Raw genomic sequence first — 15,465 nt, 5'->3', positions numbered from 1 at the left:
GTTCATCAGATTATTCACTTGATTTTCAGATTCACTTGTTGATAGATGTGTATTTGTTGTTCATAATTTGTATCTTTACCTTTTTCTTCTTCTTCCTCTTCTTAAAGGATACCTTTCAGCATTTCATATAATACTGGTTTGGTGGTGATGAACTCCTTTAGCTTTTTCTTATCTGTGAATCTCTTTATCTGACCTTGAATTCTGAACAATAGCTTTGCTGGATAAAGTAATCTTGGTTGTAGGTTCTTGCTATTCATCACTTTGAATATTTCTTGCCACTCTCTTATGGCTTGCAAAGTTTCTGTTGAGAAATCAGCTGACAGTCCCACTTCTCCCGTATGAGTCTGGGTCCCCAGAGACTCGCCCAGAACTGGAGCTCAGAGCCTGAGACTCCCTCCCGATTGAAAACGACAACCACGCCCTCAGCCGCCAGCCCGCTCCGTGTGTGCCTCTGTACCTTAGTATTTTACTTCTGCACTGCGCCTCCTCTGAGTCTCAGTGTGCTTTTCTCTTTCCTTCTAGTTGTAGAATTTCCACTCAGCCAGCCTTCCTGTGGTTCTGGATGATGTCTGTTCCGTCTTTTAGTTGTATTTTTGAAGTGGTTGTTTGAGGCAGCAAACTCCGGTGTTTACCTATGCCACCATCTTGGTTTTCAATCGTGGCCTTGAGTTTTCATCCTGCCTGACTCAAGATGACATATGTCGTCTACACCATTTCAGTTCCACACCCCTAAAGACCAAACATAACATATGGAACACAGGAAGTCAGGTCCCCTACTCTTCATCTATACAAAGAGAAGAATGGTGTTGGAAAAAAGAAAGGTTTATTTCATTAGTTTAACTTTTTTTCTAATTATAAAAGTCATATACACTTAATATGAAATCAATAAAAATATAAAAAACAAAAGGGATATGTATATATTCAAAGCAATAAAAAGCAAAACCCCACTAATAACAGTTTACTACATTTCTTTCACATATTCATTAACAAAAACTTAAAAAACTCTAATATGTGGAAGGTCTGTACTAGGCACTGGGAAATCAGTGATAAACTGGGAGAAGAACCCATTGATGGGGTATCAATCCTCAGTAATAAAAATCATCATGTACTGTGTATTCTGTCTTGTAGTTTGCTTTTTCCACTCAATGTTCTTATACTCATAAATATTCTTTTACAACACATTTTATGATTTGCCATTTTTCTTTAACCATGTGCTATAGTTAGCAAAGGTTTTTTTAAAATATATATCTCTCCTCTCTTTTTTTAAATCCTCATCCAAGGAGTGAGAATATTTTTTCCATTGATTTTTAGAGAGAGTGGACAGGAGGGGAGAGAGGTGAGAGAGAGAAACATCAATGTGAGAGAGATACATCAATTGATTGACTCCCACATGCACCCTGCCTGACCGGAAGTGGGGATCGAACCTGCAACTCAGGTAGGTGCCCTTGACTGGGAATTGAACTAGCAACCCTCTGATGTTCAGGCCAATGCTCTAACCAATTAGCAGCACTGGCCAGGGAAACTCTTCCGTTTTTATTTTGACAATATAATGCTAAAATGAACATTTTTAAAAAATATATTTTATTGATTTTTTACAGAGAGGAAGGGAGAGGGATAGAGAGTTAGAAACATCCATGAGAGAGAAACATTGATCAGCTGCCTCCTGCACACCCCCTACTGGGGATGTGCCTGCAACCAAGGTACATGCCCTTGACCGGAATCGAACCTGGGACTCTTCAGTCCACAGGCCAATGCTCTAGCCACTGAGCCAAACTGGTCAGGGCAAAATGAACATTTTTTTTAAAAAAAAATCTTTATTGTTGAAAGTATTACACAGGTCCCCATTTTCCTCCCATTGAATCTTTCTAGCCGGTCCCTGACCCCTGACCCCTATCCCAGGCCTTCACCACCCTATTGTCTGTGTCTATGTTATGTATATATGCATGCAAGTTCTTTGGTTGATCTCTTCCCACTCCCCCACCCCCCATCTTCCCTCTGAAGTCTGTTCTATGCTTCTATGTCTCTGGATCTATTTTGTTCATCAGTTTATTTTGTTCATTAGATTCCACATATGAGTGAGATCATGTGATACTTGTCTTTCTCTGACTGGCTTATTTCAAGTAGCATAATACAAAGTGAACATTCTTTGAAAAATGTTTTTCAATAATAGTTGACATTCGATATTACATTAGTTTCAAGTGTATGGCATGGTTAGACATTTATATAACTTACAAAGTGATCACTCTGGTAAGTCTAGCACATACCTATTTGAATGTACAATTTATAATATGTTTTTATTATTTATCTTTGGCTTGATGCCAGAATTGGTCATTCCTTGGGCTTTTTAGATGTTTAGTAAAATATTATTTATCTAGAATATTTAGGCTTGACTGTTTTATGAATAAATGGTACTTCTAGAATTTAAGCATATTATTTCAAATAGCACAATTATTTAAGATAAATGTTCTAGAATTTAAGCATATTATTTCAAATAGCACAATTATTTAAGATAAATGTTATTATCCCTAACATCTTTTGAAGGCAACTCTTTCCTCCCTCCTTTTGTTTTATGTATTAAGGGATTGGATACATATTATGTGTTTGTGTAATGCTGTCAATAGTTGTTACCCTCTCAATTTCTTAAGAATGAACTTCCTATCAAGTAATAGAGAAACAGGTTTATGTTGTCTTAGACAGGTGGGACTTAGTAACCAAGAGATGGGGGGCTCCTGAAGGCACTTTGTGTTTAAGCTAAGTCTCTGTAACTCTTTTGACCTCTCACAGTCACAAAGTGGCTATCCCATCTCCAGGCTTCACACCCCCATTCAAGACAAAGAAGACTTAAGAAGTGTTGGCAACCTCTCAGAAAATATTTTTAACATTCTGTGCATAAACTTTATTTTTTAACAGCTTCATTGAGGTGTAATTTATATACAATAATTAGAGGCCCAATGCAGGAATTTTTGCATGGGTGGGGTCTGGCCCACCCCGATCTGGGGTGATTGGGCCAGGCCAGCTGGAGGGAGGGGCTGTGGGCGGATGGCTGGCCAGCCCCGCCCCCTGGTCAAACTCCTGGTTGAACTCCTGGTCAAACTCCAGGTCAAGGGGACAATTTGAATATTAGCCTTTTATTACATAGGACTAGAGGCCCGGTGCACAAAAATTTGTGCACTGGGGGGGGGGTCCCCCAGCCCGGCCTGTGCCCTCTCGCAGTCTGGGACCCCTCGGGATATAACGACTTGCTGGCTTAGGCCTGCTCCCGGGTGGCAGAGGGCAGGCCCAATCCCTAGGTGCAGCCCCTGGTCAGGCTCAGAGCAGGGTCAATTGGGGAGTTGGGGCACCGCCCCATCATGCACACAGCAGGGCGGATCGGGAGGTTGTGATGCCACCCTCAGTCACGCTCAGGGTAGGGCCTATTGGGGGGTTGGGGCACCGCCCCCTGTTACACTCAAGGCAGGGTCGATGGGGAGGTTGCGGCGCCACCCTCAGTCACGCTCAGGGTAGGGCCGATCAGGGGGTTGGGGCACTGCCCCCTGTCACTCACAGAGCAGGGCCAATCAGGGGGTTGGGGCGCTGCCCCCTGTCACTCACAGAGCAGGGCCCATCGGGGGGGTTGGGGTTCCGTACCCTGTCACACACAGAGCAGGGCGGATCAGGGGGTTGGGGCGCTGCACCCTGTCACACTCAGGGCAGGGCCAATGGGGAGGTTATGGCTCTACCCTGTCACACACAGAGCAAGGCCCGTGGAGGGGGGTTGGGGCGCCACCCTCTATCACCCACAGAGCAGGGCCGATCAGGGGGTTGGGGCGCCACCACTGTCACACTCAGGGCAGGGCCGATGGAGAGGTTATGGCTCTACCCTGTCACACACAGAGCAGGGCCCGTTGGGGGGGAGGGTTGGGGCACCGCACCCTGTCACACACAGAGCGGGGCCAATCAGGGGGTTGGTGCGCTGCACCCTGTCAAACACAGAGCCGCAGGGCAATCAGGGGATTGGGGAGCTCCCCCCTATCAGGCACAGAGCAGGGTTGATCAGGGGGTTGGGGTGCCTTCCCCTGTCAGGAACAGAGCAGGGCGGATAGAGAGGTTGTGGCCCCGCCCCCTGTCACACACAGAGCTGCAGGGCGATCAGGGGATTGGGGAGCTCCCCCCTATCAGGCACAGAGCAAGGCTGATCATGAGGTTTGGGCGCTGCCCCCTGTCACGCTTATCCCGGTGCCGGGAGCCTCGCTGCTCTGCTGATCCCGGTGCCGAGAGGCATATTACCCTTTTACTATATAGGATAGAGGCCTGGTGCATGGGTAGGGGCTGGCTGGTTTGCCCTGAAGGGTGTCCTGGATCAGGGTGGGGGTCCCCACTGGGGTGCCTGGCCAGTCTGGGTGAGGGGCTGAGGGCTGTTTTCTGGAAGCGGGTGACTGAAGCTCCCAACCGCTCCTTTTTTTCTTTTTTATTTTTTTATTCTGGGCCAGCTTTAGCTCTGAGGCCTCGCTGCTGAAAACATCGATACAATGTTGCGGTCCAGCTGGCTGAAGCCTGGCTGAATGAAAGCCGGTTTCTGGGGTTTTGTTTAGCTTCTTATTTGCAACATAGTACATAGTTGCTTAGAGTTGCAGCTGAGAGGCCGGCAGCGGCAGGCGGGGAACGTTGGAGTTCGCCGTCACTGGAGCAAGCAAGCCTCTCTGCTCGCTTCAGTGCATGGCTGCCAGCCGCCATCTTGGCTGACAGTTAATTTGCATAAGGATATGCTGATTAGCCAATGGGAAGGGTAGCGGTCGTATGCTAATTACCATGTTTCTCTTTTATTAGTGTAGATTGTGCATATTTAATGTGTACAATTTGATGAGTTTAAACATCTGAAAACACCCATGATACCATCACCGAAATTAAAGCAAATTCAACATCTCTCAGAGTTTCCTTGGGTCCTTTTGTTTTTGTTTTGTGGCAAGAGAACTTAATATAAAATCTATTCTCAACAGTTTTTGAAGTGCACAGTACAGTATGGTTAACTATAGGCACAGTGTTGTACAGCAGATCTCTAGAGCTCATTTATCTAACATACTGAAACAAAATACTAGTAAACCTCTAGTAACTGGTTCCAAAGAAACGGAGATCTATGAATTGCCTGGCAAAGAATGATGCAAACCTCTTTTTATAACTCTGTGAAGAACATCACATGGTTGCCTGTGTCTGTAGGTGGTGAAAGTAAGTATTGAGCTTTTTCAGTTTACAAAACAGGTTAAAATGAACAAGGGAGAGGAGGTTCACAAATGGGAGGTGGGGAAGCCAGCTAACAGTATTTGCCATATACTAGTATATATGATGACTGTGTGTGTCTTCTTTTTGGACTTATTCTCTCTCTCTATTTCTCTCTCTCTCTCTCTCTCTCTCTCCTCTGTGTGTGTGTGTGTGTGTGATGTACAGAAGACTTTTTTGCATCCATTAATTTTTCTCCCCTTTTGGTGTCTACCTTTGGTGTGTGGCTTAGAAAGTTCTTCCCTTCTCATAGCTACATTTTTCTTCTTTTATGATTTTATGTTTAAATACTAGTAGTTAATACTTTTAATCCATTTGGAATTTCTTTTGGTATAAGCCATGAGGTATATGTCCACTTTTTGTTTTCCTAAGAGTTAAGCAATTATACTTGTACAACTTAGTAATAATATATGTTTCCCCACTAAATAGACATGCTACCTATCTACACTAATTAAAGACAAAGATGCTAATTGACTGTACCTTCACTACACACACTAGCCAATCAGAGTGACTATATGCAAATTAACCCAACCAAGATGGCGGTTAATTTGCATATACTGTTTGGGAGCGAAGACTGAAGACAACGTGGAAGCGAAGTGCTGCAGAAGGGAGCAAAGTAGAGGCGGTGGAGACAGGAATGGAGCCAAGGTGGTGGAGGTGGGAGGTGGGAGGGAAATCAACCGGTTGCTATGATGTGCATGGACCACCAGGGAGCAGATGCTCAATGCAGGAGGACCACCAGGGAGCAGATGCTCAATGCAGGAGCTGCCCCCTGGTGGTCAGTGCGCTGCCACAGCCAATCTCCCGCGGTCCCTCCCCCTGGCCTGCCACCCTGATTGGCCCAATCTGGACTGGGGGAGAGGGCCCCCATGGGCTCGCATCGCTGGCCAGGCAGAGGAACCCCACTATGCACGAATTCGTACACCAGGCCTCTAGTCTATACTAATAAAAGGATAATATGCTAATTAGACCAGACGCCTTCCAGACGTCCTTCTGAACAAAGCCACAGCAGCTGCGAGGGCCAAGGGCTGGCAGCACAGGCTGGTCCAGTGCCGTGGCCCCTTTCACAGGGGCCGCAGGAGAGCCCGGTGCCACGTGAGAGGCCGGGCCATGGGAACGCCCAGGGCCACATGAGGGGCTGGGGCTGCAGCCACCTTTCCAGAGTTGTCGAGGGAGAGTCCTCCGCGTAGGCCAGTCCAGTGCCGTGGCCCCTTCTGCAGAGGTAAGGGGAGAAGGGGCTGCACGATCTCAGTTCCAGTGCTGCCCCTTCTGCAGAGGCAGCCACAGAGGTGCAGCTTGGGCCAGTCCAGGTGCCACGCTTCCACAGAGGCTGGATAGGGTGCAACCTGCGGTGCCTCAACATCCCACAGCCCCTCCCCCAGCCAGCCTGGCCCCAGATCGCCCCGCATCCACCAGTGGGCAGGGGGGTGGGGCTAGTGCTAAGAAGCAAGGGCCAAGGGCCAGGAGTGGCACAGCTGTGGGGTGATGGGGGCAGCTCCTTCCCCTGATCGCCCTGTAGCCTCCCACAGAGGGAATGGGAAGTGGGCCTAAGCCATCAGTAGGACATCCCCTGAGCACTCCTGGACTGTGAGAGGAGGCAGGACTGGCTGAGGGACTCCCCCTGTGTACAAATTTTCATGCACCAGGCCTCTAGTATTATATAATATAATAGTATGGCTAACTATATAATATATACTATTATATAATGTACTAGAGGCCTGTTGCACGAAGAGATTCGTGCAATAGGCCTTCCCTTCTCCTGGCTGCCGGCACAGGTTTTCCTCCAGCACCTGGGACCCAGGCCTTCGCTTCGGCCGGAGCTGCCTTCAGTCTTCCGTCTCCGCTGCTCCGGCCAGAGCCTCCTTCAGTTTTCCATCTTCACTGCTCCGGCTCGCCTTCAGTCTTCCCTCCACTGCTTGGAGCCTACGTATGCAAATTAACAGCCAGCTTTGTTGGCAGTTAATTTGCATATTATGCTGATTAGCCAATGGGAGGTGTAGCGAAGGTATGGTCAATTACCATGTTTGGCTATTATTAGATAGGATTATTATATAACATTATATAATAGTATTATATATTATATACTACTAGAGGCCCGGTGCACAAAAATTTGTGCACGGGGGTGAGGTGGTGGTTCCTCAGCCTAGCCTGCGCCCTCGGGGGATGTGCAACAGTCAGACATCCCTCTTGCAATCCCTCTGGAATGGACACTGCATGCACCAGTGACCATACTTTTCATACAGGTGAAAGGCACCTTGCTGTTGTATGGGCAGCTACATTTTTTTGCCCTGATTATAAAAAGCAATACATAACATGATCCTTCTGAGGCAGTAGTACCATTTTCCCCATCTTTTGGGTGAAAAAACTGAAACAGAGAGAAGTTAAGTAATTGGCTTTGTCACAGAGTTATAAGTATCAGAATCAGGGCTGACCACAAAATGTGCAAGCCAGAGTCCATGCATGTCATTGCTGCATCATCCTGTTTTTTCAGTGTTAGAGTAGCCTTGCCAGGTTTTAATTTTTAAATCTAAGAGACTGTTCCCAATATATAGGGTAGGGTCCCTAAGCCTGGCTGGCGATCAGGGCTACAGTAATTGAATACATATGGTATTAGTACCAAGAAGGGGGTTCATTCATTCATTTATGTATTCATTCATTCATTCATGCATTCATTCATTCACTTATTTTTCTGTGGGGCGACTGGCAGACGGGGCGATCAGGGGGCCCCCACTGGAACCCGCCTTGGCTGGTGGTCTGGTGCCACCCATTGGCTGGCCCCATCCCCCACCCCCATTCCTCCTGCCGGTCGCCCCCTGGTGGTCAGTGCGTGTCATAGCGACCCGTCGTTCTGCAGGTCAGTCAATTTGCATATTAGGGTTTTATTATATAGGATTGAATTTTGGAGTCTGTTTCTAAACATTCTATTCTGGTCCATTGATTTCTTTTGTCTTCTTGGTACTAATACCATATGTATTCCATTACTGTAGCTTTATAATCTATTTTAGTCCCTGACACTGCAAGCCTACTCATTTGTCTTCTAAAATACTTTACTGGGTTTTCTCATCTGCTTTGTGTTCCTTATTATGCAAGGTGTTGGTGTGGATTATGGTCAGTTTAGTTAAGTCCCCCAAATAGCCTGCGAAGCTTGGAAAGTGGTCTGCTCTCATGGCCTTGGATACCATAGGCTAAGGAACCATTCCTGGTCTCTCCTCTAACCAAGCATTTTTACACAGTTTGCACTTGAGGTGAAATTAACTGTTTCCAGAGAATGTTGACCTGGACACTCAAAAAAGAATCTAGAAAACCTTGATGGGTATTTTTAACCATAAGCACATACTGAGCTTTCCTCAGAAGGGGGTTCATTCATTCATTTATGTATTCATTCACTCATTCCTTCATTCATGCATTCATTCATTCATTTATTTTTATTCTGAAAATCCTGTCTAAGATCCCTTACTTCACAGGCCCACAGAAAGCATGGCCTGGACAACAAGACTCTGAAGACACAAATTGATGTCATCAGCAGTCAATACTTTTCCCCTGTGGATACTTTTGCTTTAAATGAATCTCTATTTTTAGTACAGGACAAAGAGCATTTATAACCCCAGTTTTTAAGAGATCAGACACCATGCCAGGTATGTGGTTCAGACACCAGGAACCCGCCTGTGAGAGGTTTTGTACTCCCAAGGCCATGGCAATGTTTCTCTAATGACATATCCCCGTGGCTTCACTCCTCCATTCCATCATGTTGATCCATGCGCCAAATTCCTGGGCTTGACACATGTAAAGAGATAATTCACATGATCTCCAGCTTGTTTTTGACTCTGTTTAAAAAATGCAATAAAACTTTACAGTACTACCAGCATGACTCAATGTTGTTTCTGGATTTCAAAGTATTGAGGTTAGATGTGCTAATGATTTGCTCCGGAGCTACTTTTATAAGGCGAGCCAGGGCCCCTCTTGCCAGCACATCTGAAAGAAGGATGGCAATGTGTTCCCAACACGACCCTTGCCACCACAGTGCCATGTCCACAGCTCCAGAACCACAGCCCACGGCTGATGGAGTTATGAGTCACACAATGTGGCAGGCACTGCCTTTAGACCATAAATAAAAATAAAACACAATTCCAAGGACTAATCTTGTCCTGTCTTTATAATACAGTTGGCAGCAATGGGGAATGCATCTTTTTACTAAAAACATCTGGATGGAGTGAAGTTCTCCACAAATATTGAAATATCTTTCTCACTCTCCTCACACATTAGCTCTCTCATTTGACCTCTTGTTCCCTCTTTTATGATCTCAGTTACCCTGCAGCAGGCAAGGTCAAAGACACGGATGGGGTTGCTGGAAAATAATTTCCTTGTTTTGACAAGAAAAGTCTTGGCTTCTCTGAGAGTTTTATTTTATACAAATGCCACAGTATTTATCTCACAGAGAAGGACTATTATACATGGCCAGAGTTCACCTTATCTCTCTTTTTAAAAGTGTTTAAAGTATTACATATGTCTCCATTTTCCCTGATTGACCCCCCCACTCCCACCCCTGAGGGCAGGCCCCCACTGCCCCCATGTCTGTGACCACTGGTTATGCTAATATGCATGCATACAAGTCCTTTGGTTGATCACTAACCGCCCCCACCCCTGCCCTTGTCTTTGGATCTATTTTTGTTCATCAGTTTATGTTGATCATTATATCTCACATATGAGTGAGATCATGTGATATTTATCTTTCTCCGACTGGCTTATTTTGCTTAGCATAATGCTTTCCAGTTCCATCCATGCTGTTGCAAATGGTAAAAGTTCATTCTTTTTTATAGCAGCATAGTATTCCATTGTATAGATGTACCACAGTTTTCTAATCCACTCATCTGCTGACGGGCACTTAGGCTGTTTCCAAATCGTAGCTATTGTAAATTGTGCTGCTATAAACATAGAGGTACATATATCCTCTCTGATTGGTGTATCTGATTTCTTGAGATATATTCCTAGAAGTGGGATTACTGGGTCAAATGGGAGTTCCATTTTAAATTTTTTGAGGAAACTCCATATTATTTTCCACAGTGGCTTCTCACCAGTCTGCATTCCCACTGGCAGTGCACGAGGGTTCTTTTTTCTCCACATCCTCACCAGCACTTGTCTTTTGTTGATTTGTTGGTGATAGCTATTCTGACAGGTGTGAGATGATAACTCATTGTGGTTTTAATTTGCATCTTTCTGAAGATCAGTGACTGAGCATGTTTTCATATATCTCTTGGCCTTCTGTATGTCCACTTTTGAAAAGTATCTATGAAGGTCCTTTGCCCATTTTTTTTGATTGGATTGTTTATCTTCCTTTTGTTAAGTTGTATGAGTTCTCTGTAAATTTTGGAGGTTAAACACTTATCTGAAATAGCATTGGCAAATATGTTCTCCCATGCAGTGGACTTTTTGTTGTTTTGTTGATGATTTCTTTTTCCGTGCAGAAGCTTTTTATTTTGATGTAGTACCATTTGTTTATTTTCTCCTAAGTTTCCATTGCCCTAGGAGCTGTAATGATAAAGATATTGCTATGACATATGTCTGATATTTTGCTACCTATGGAGTCTTCTAAGATTTTTATGGTTTCCCATCTTACATTTAAGTCCTTTAACCATTTTGAGTTTGTTTTTGTGTATGGTGTAAGTTGGTGATCTAGTTTCTTTTTCTTTCTTTCTTTCTTTTTTTTTCTTTTGCATGTATCTGACCAAATTTCCCAGCATCATTTATTGAAGAGACTGTATTGACTCCATTGCATGCTCTTACCTCCTTTGTCAAATATTAATTGAGCATAGTGGCTTGGGTGTATTTCTGGGTTATCTGTTCTGTTCCATTGGTCTATATGTCTATTCTTATTCCAGTACCAGGCAGTTTTGAGAACAGTGGCTTAGCAGTATAGCTTGATATCTGGTATTGTGATCCCTCCAACTTTGGTCTTCTTTCTTAGAATTGCTGTGGCTATTCAGGATCTTTTTTTATTCCAGATGAATTTTTGGAGAGTTTGTTCTAGGTCTGTGAAATATGCCATTGGTATTTTAATGGGGATTGCATTGAATCTATAAATTGCTTTGGGTAGTATGGACATTTTAATGATGTTGATTCCACCAAACCATGAACACGGTATGTTCTTCCATTTGTTTATATCTTCCTCTATCTCTTATTTCAATGTCCTACAGTTTTCTGAGTACACGTCTTTTACCTCCTTAGTTCGCAGGCCGACGCTCTATCCACTGAGCCAAACCGGTTTCGGCTGCCATTGGTATTTTAATGGGGATTGCATTGAATCTATAAATTGCTTTGGGTAGTATGGACATTTTAATGATGTTGATTCCACCAAACCATGAACACGGTATGTTCTTCCATGTGTTTATGTCTTCCTCTATCTCTTATTTCAATGTCCTACAGTTTTCTGAGTACACGTCTTTTACCTCCTTAGTTAAGTTTATTCCTAGGTATCTTAATTTTTTTGGTGCAATGGTAAATGGGCTTGTTTTTTTAGTTTCTCTTTCTGTGAGTTCATTATTGGTGTATAAAAGACCATAATTTCTGGGTGTTAATTTTGTATCCTGCTACATTGCCAAATTCATTCATTAGTTATAGTAGTTTTTTGATGGAGTCTTTAGGGTTTTTTATGTACAGTATCATGTCATCTGAGAATAAGGATAGTTTTACTTCTTCTTTTCCAATTTAGATGCCTTTTATTTCTTCTTGTCTGGTCACTATGGCTAGCACTTCTAGTACTATGTCTAACAGGAGTGGTGAAAGTGGGCATCCCTGTATTCTTCCTGTTCTTAGAGGAAATAGATTTAGTTTTTGCCCATTGAGTATTATGTTGGCTGTATATTTTTTTCATTTAAGGCTTTTATTATGTTGAGGTTGATCCCTCTATTCCCATTTTGCTGAGAGTTTTTATTAAGAAAGGGTGTTGGAGTTTGACAAATGCTTTTTCTGCATTGATTGATATGATTATGTGATTTTTGTCTCTCAATTTGTTTATGTGATGTATCACATTTTTGATTTGCAGATATTTACCATCCTTGCATCCCCAGAATAAATCCCACTTGGTCATAGTGTATGATCTTTCTAATGTAATGCTGGATCCAGTTTGCTGGAATTTTGTTGAGGATTTTAGCATCTATGTTCATCAGGGATATTGGCCTATAGTTCTCTTTCTTTGTGGTGTCTTTATCTGGTTTTGGAATTAGAGTAATGCTGGCTTCATAAAAGCAGCTTGGAAATATGCCTTCCTCTTGAATTTTTTGGAATAGTCTGAGGAGGATAGGTTTTAGTTCTTCTTTGAATGCTTGGTATAACTCCCCTGTAAAGCCGTCCAGACCAGGGGTTTTGTTTGCTGGAAGATTTTTGATCACTGCTTCAATTTCTTCAGTAGTTATCGGCCTATTCAGGTTTCTTGATTCTTCCTGATTGAGTTTTGGGAGCTTGTATTTTTCTAAGAATATGTCCATTTCATCTAGGTCGTCCAGTTTGTTGGAATAGAGTTGTTCATAGTATTTTTTCATAATCTTTTATATTTCTTTGAGGTCGATTGTTATTCACCTTATCTCTTAAATAAAACCTTTTATTTATGGAGAGAGGCTTGTGGCATGTCTGGACCCTGCTGTTAAATTTTCCTTTCTTTCTTTTCTTAAATGAAAGAAAAAGTACTTTGTGTCATACCTTTAAGAATATTTAGTCAACTTGCTTAGTGTTGACTGTAGGCAGGACAGCTCACATCAACACTAATGAAAGTTACTTATCTGAAACCCTCTGCAAAACCCTGCTCATGACCTGGAGGCCTTCAGTATTGCTTCTGGATTTGAAATCTCTTCTTTACACCTCCTTCTGATTTGGCCTTTTTGGGGTCCAGGCATGGGATAACTAAAGGGTTCTAGAATCACATTGTTTGAATAAATCTCTCCAGCTGCCTCATGTAGCCTATCTGTGCATCCACCCGTGAGTCACCGGCACATCCAGTAAATAGCTTTAGCTGTCTTAACATTTTTCCAAAGAACTTCTGTAAATGTTCCAGTTTACAAACAAGCTTCTGTGTGCCTGAATAGCCTGATTCTGTTTAAAACCTCCTTTAAATGACATTTAATATGGCTGAGTAGATGATACATGGGTGAAACACTCCTTAAGCTTGTAGCCCATCAAGTCACATGGTTTCCTAACTAGGTCATTAAATTGGCTGATGGAGAAGATGGCATTAAAAAAAGAGTTGAGCTACATTTATTACTGAAATCTTTTTTTAATTGAAAACTTAAAAATCCCATGACTCACACAAAACCCTCCTAGTCTGGTTCAGATATCCACATGATCCCAGCTAACTTCAGGTAGCAAGCCCTGATTCTGCAACCAGGGCAATCTAACACATTAATCATTGCTCTGCATCCCAACCCCCTACCTCCACTATCTGTGCTCTCTTCCTCTCTCCCCCTCCATCTCCCTGAGAGAGAACTGGTAAAAGAAATAAGGTCTGCCATATGCCAGACTGACTTTACGCCCATTAAAGACAGTGTCTGGGAAAGGAAATAAGGGTCTTTGACAGGGTGGCAAATGGAATGTGTATTAAATGGGGTGTCACAGAATGAGACTTCCCCAAGTGACATGAGGTAGGCATCTCATCTTTATAGCCTCCAAACTGTCATCTCTAAAATGCAGCAAATTTTGACTCTCTAGACTACTTAAATATATTTATAAACAAATTAAGGCTCTCTTCTTTAAAAATTTTTGTTGGGTCTTAATGTGATAATTTGATATTAGTCTCACTCTTTAGGAGAAAAACAAATATTTGTTTGTTAAAATTTCTGACCTGGTGAACTTTGGATTTCAATTTATTGTTCACTGATTTTTTCTTTGATATATAGAATTTTCCCAAATAAAACAATGTTATTGTTGCTTACCACACCAGATGTCCCAATGTTGGGTTCAGAAATTATGGCCAATATGTAAACACTGCAGGTCTTCCTCTGAGCGCGTGTGTGTACACACTATTCCAATCACAGATAGTTCTGGCTGATATTCAGAAATAGAATTGCACTGATGGTATATTAATAGAACAGAACCCATCTGCATATCCAGAGCATAAGTCAGCATAGGGAATATCTGTTAACAGTGTTTTATTTTTTCCCAATTTTATAGAAAAATAATTGGCATACATCACTGTGTAAAGTAGAGGAATTCAGCATGACGGTTTGATTTACATATAGTTTCAGCTAACATCCATCCTTTCATATAGATGCAATACAAAGAAAAAATTCCTTTTTGTGATGAGAACTTTTAGGACAGTGAATGTGTTTAAGAAAAGATATGCCTCCGCAGATGAGTGGATTAAAAAACTGTGGCACATCTACACAATGGAATACTATGCCGCTATATAAAAAAAAGAACTTTCACCATTTGCAACAGCATGGATGGAACTGGAGAGCATTATGCTAAGTAAAATAAGCCAGTTAGAGAAAGATAAATATCACATGATTTCACTCATATGTGGGATATAACGATCAACATAATTTGATGAACAAAAATATGATTCAGAGACAAATGGCAGGGGAAGGGAACGGGGGTTAGAGAGCAACCAAAGGACTTGTATGCATGCATATTAGCATACCCAATGGACACAGACACTGGGGCGGTGGGGGCTTGCCCGGGGTGAGAATGGCTGGGGGGGGGGGCGGGTGTCAATCAGGGAAAATGGAGACATATGTAAAACTTTAGACAATTAAAAAAAAAGAAAGGATGTGCCCCTTCTGATTGTTATTCATCATGCCAGCATTTTAGATGGTCTGTGAGTGCTGTTTCTATTCACTAATACAGACCCCATTGTCTGAGAGCTTGCTTAGCAGATCTGAGTCAGACTTAGAGCATGAGCTTTCCTTCTATGAAAAGGAACTGAGAAATAGAGGGCCTCAGGCTGGTGGCCTTACAGACCAGGCTGGAGAGAATGTCGCCATGCCAGTCCTGTCCTGTCTCTGCAGGCTGCTCCCTGGAGCGCTGATGCTATCAGCATTCTTGGCAGAGTCTGTCTGGTTGATGGATGATTAATGAGCTGTAACTACAATTATCTTTGACAAAAAACAGTGGGCTGTAAGGGTTGGTGGGGTTGGGGGTAGGGAAGGCAAAAGGGGCTCATGTCATCCATAAAAAAAGTGCTCCCATAAAAATAAGGAAGTTTCCTTTAATACAGTGCAATCTAAT

This window comes from Myotis lucifugus, unplaced genomic scaffold (assembly GCF_000147115.1).
Source record: "Myotis lucifugus unplaced genomic scaffold, Myoluc2.0 scaffold_29, whole genome shotgun sequence".
Classification (NCBI taxonomy): domain Eukaryota; kingdom Metazoa; phylum Chordata; class Mammalia; order Chiroptera; family Vespertilionidae; genus Myotis; species Myotis lucifugus.
This window is presented reverse-complemented; position numbering follows the sequence as displayed.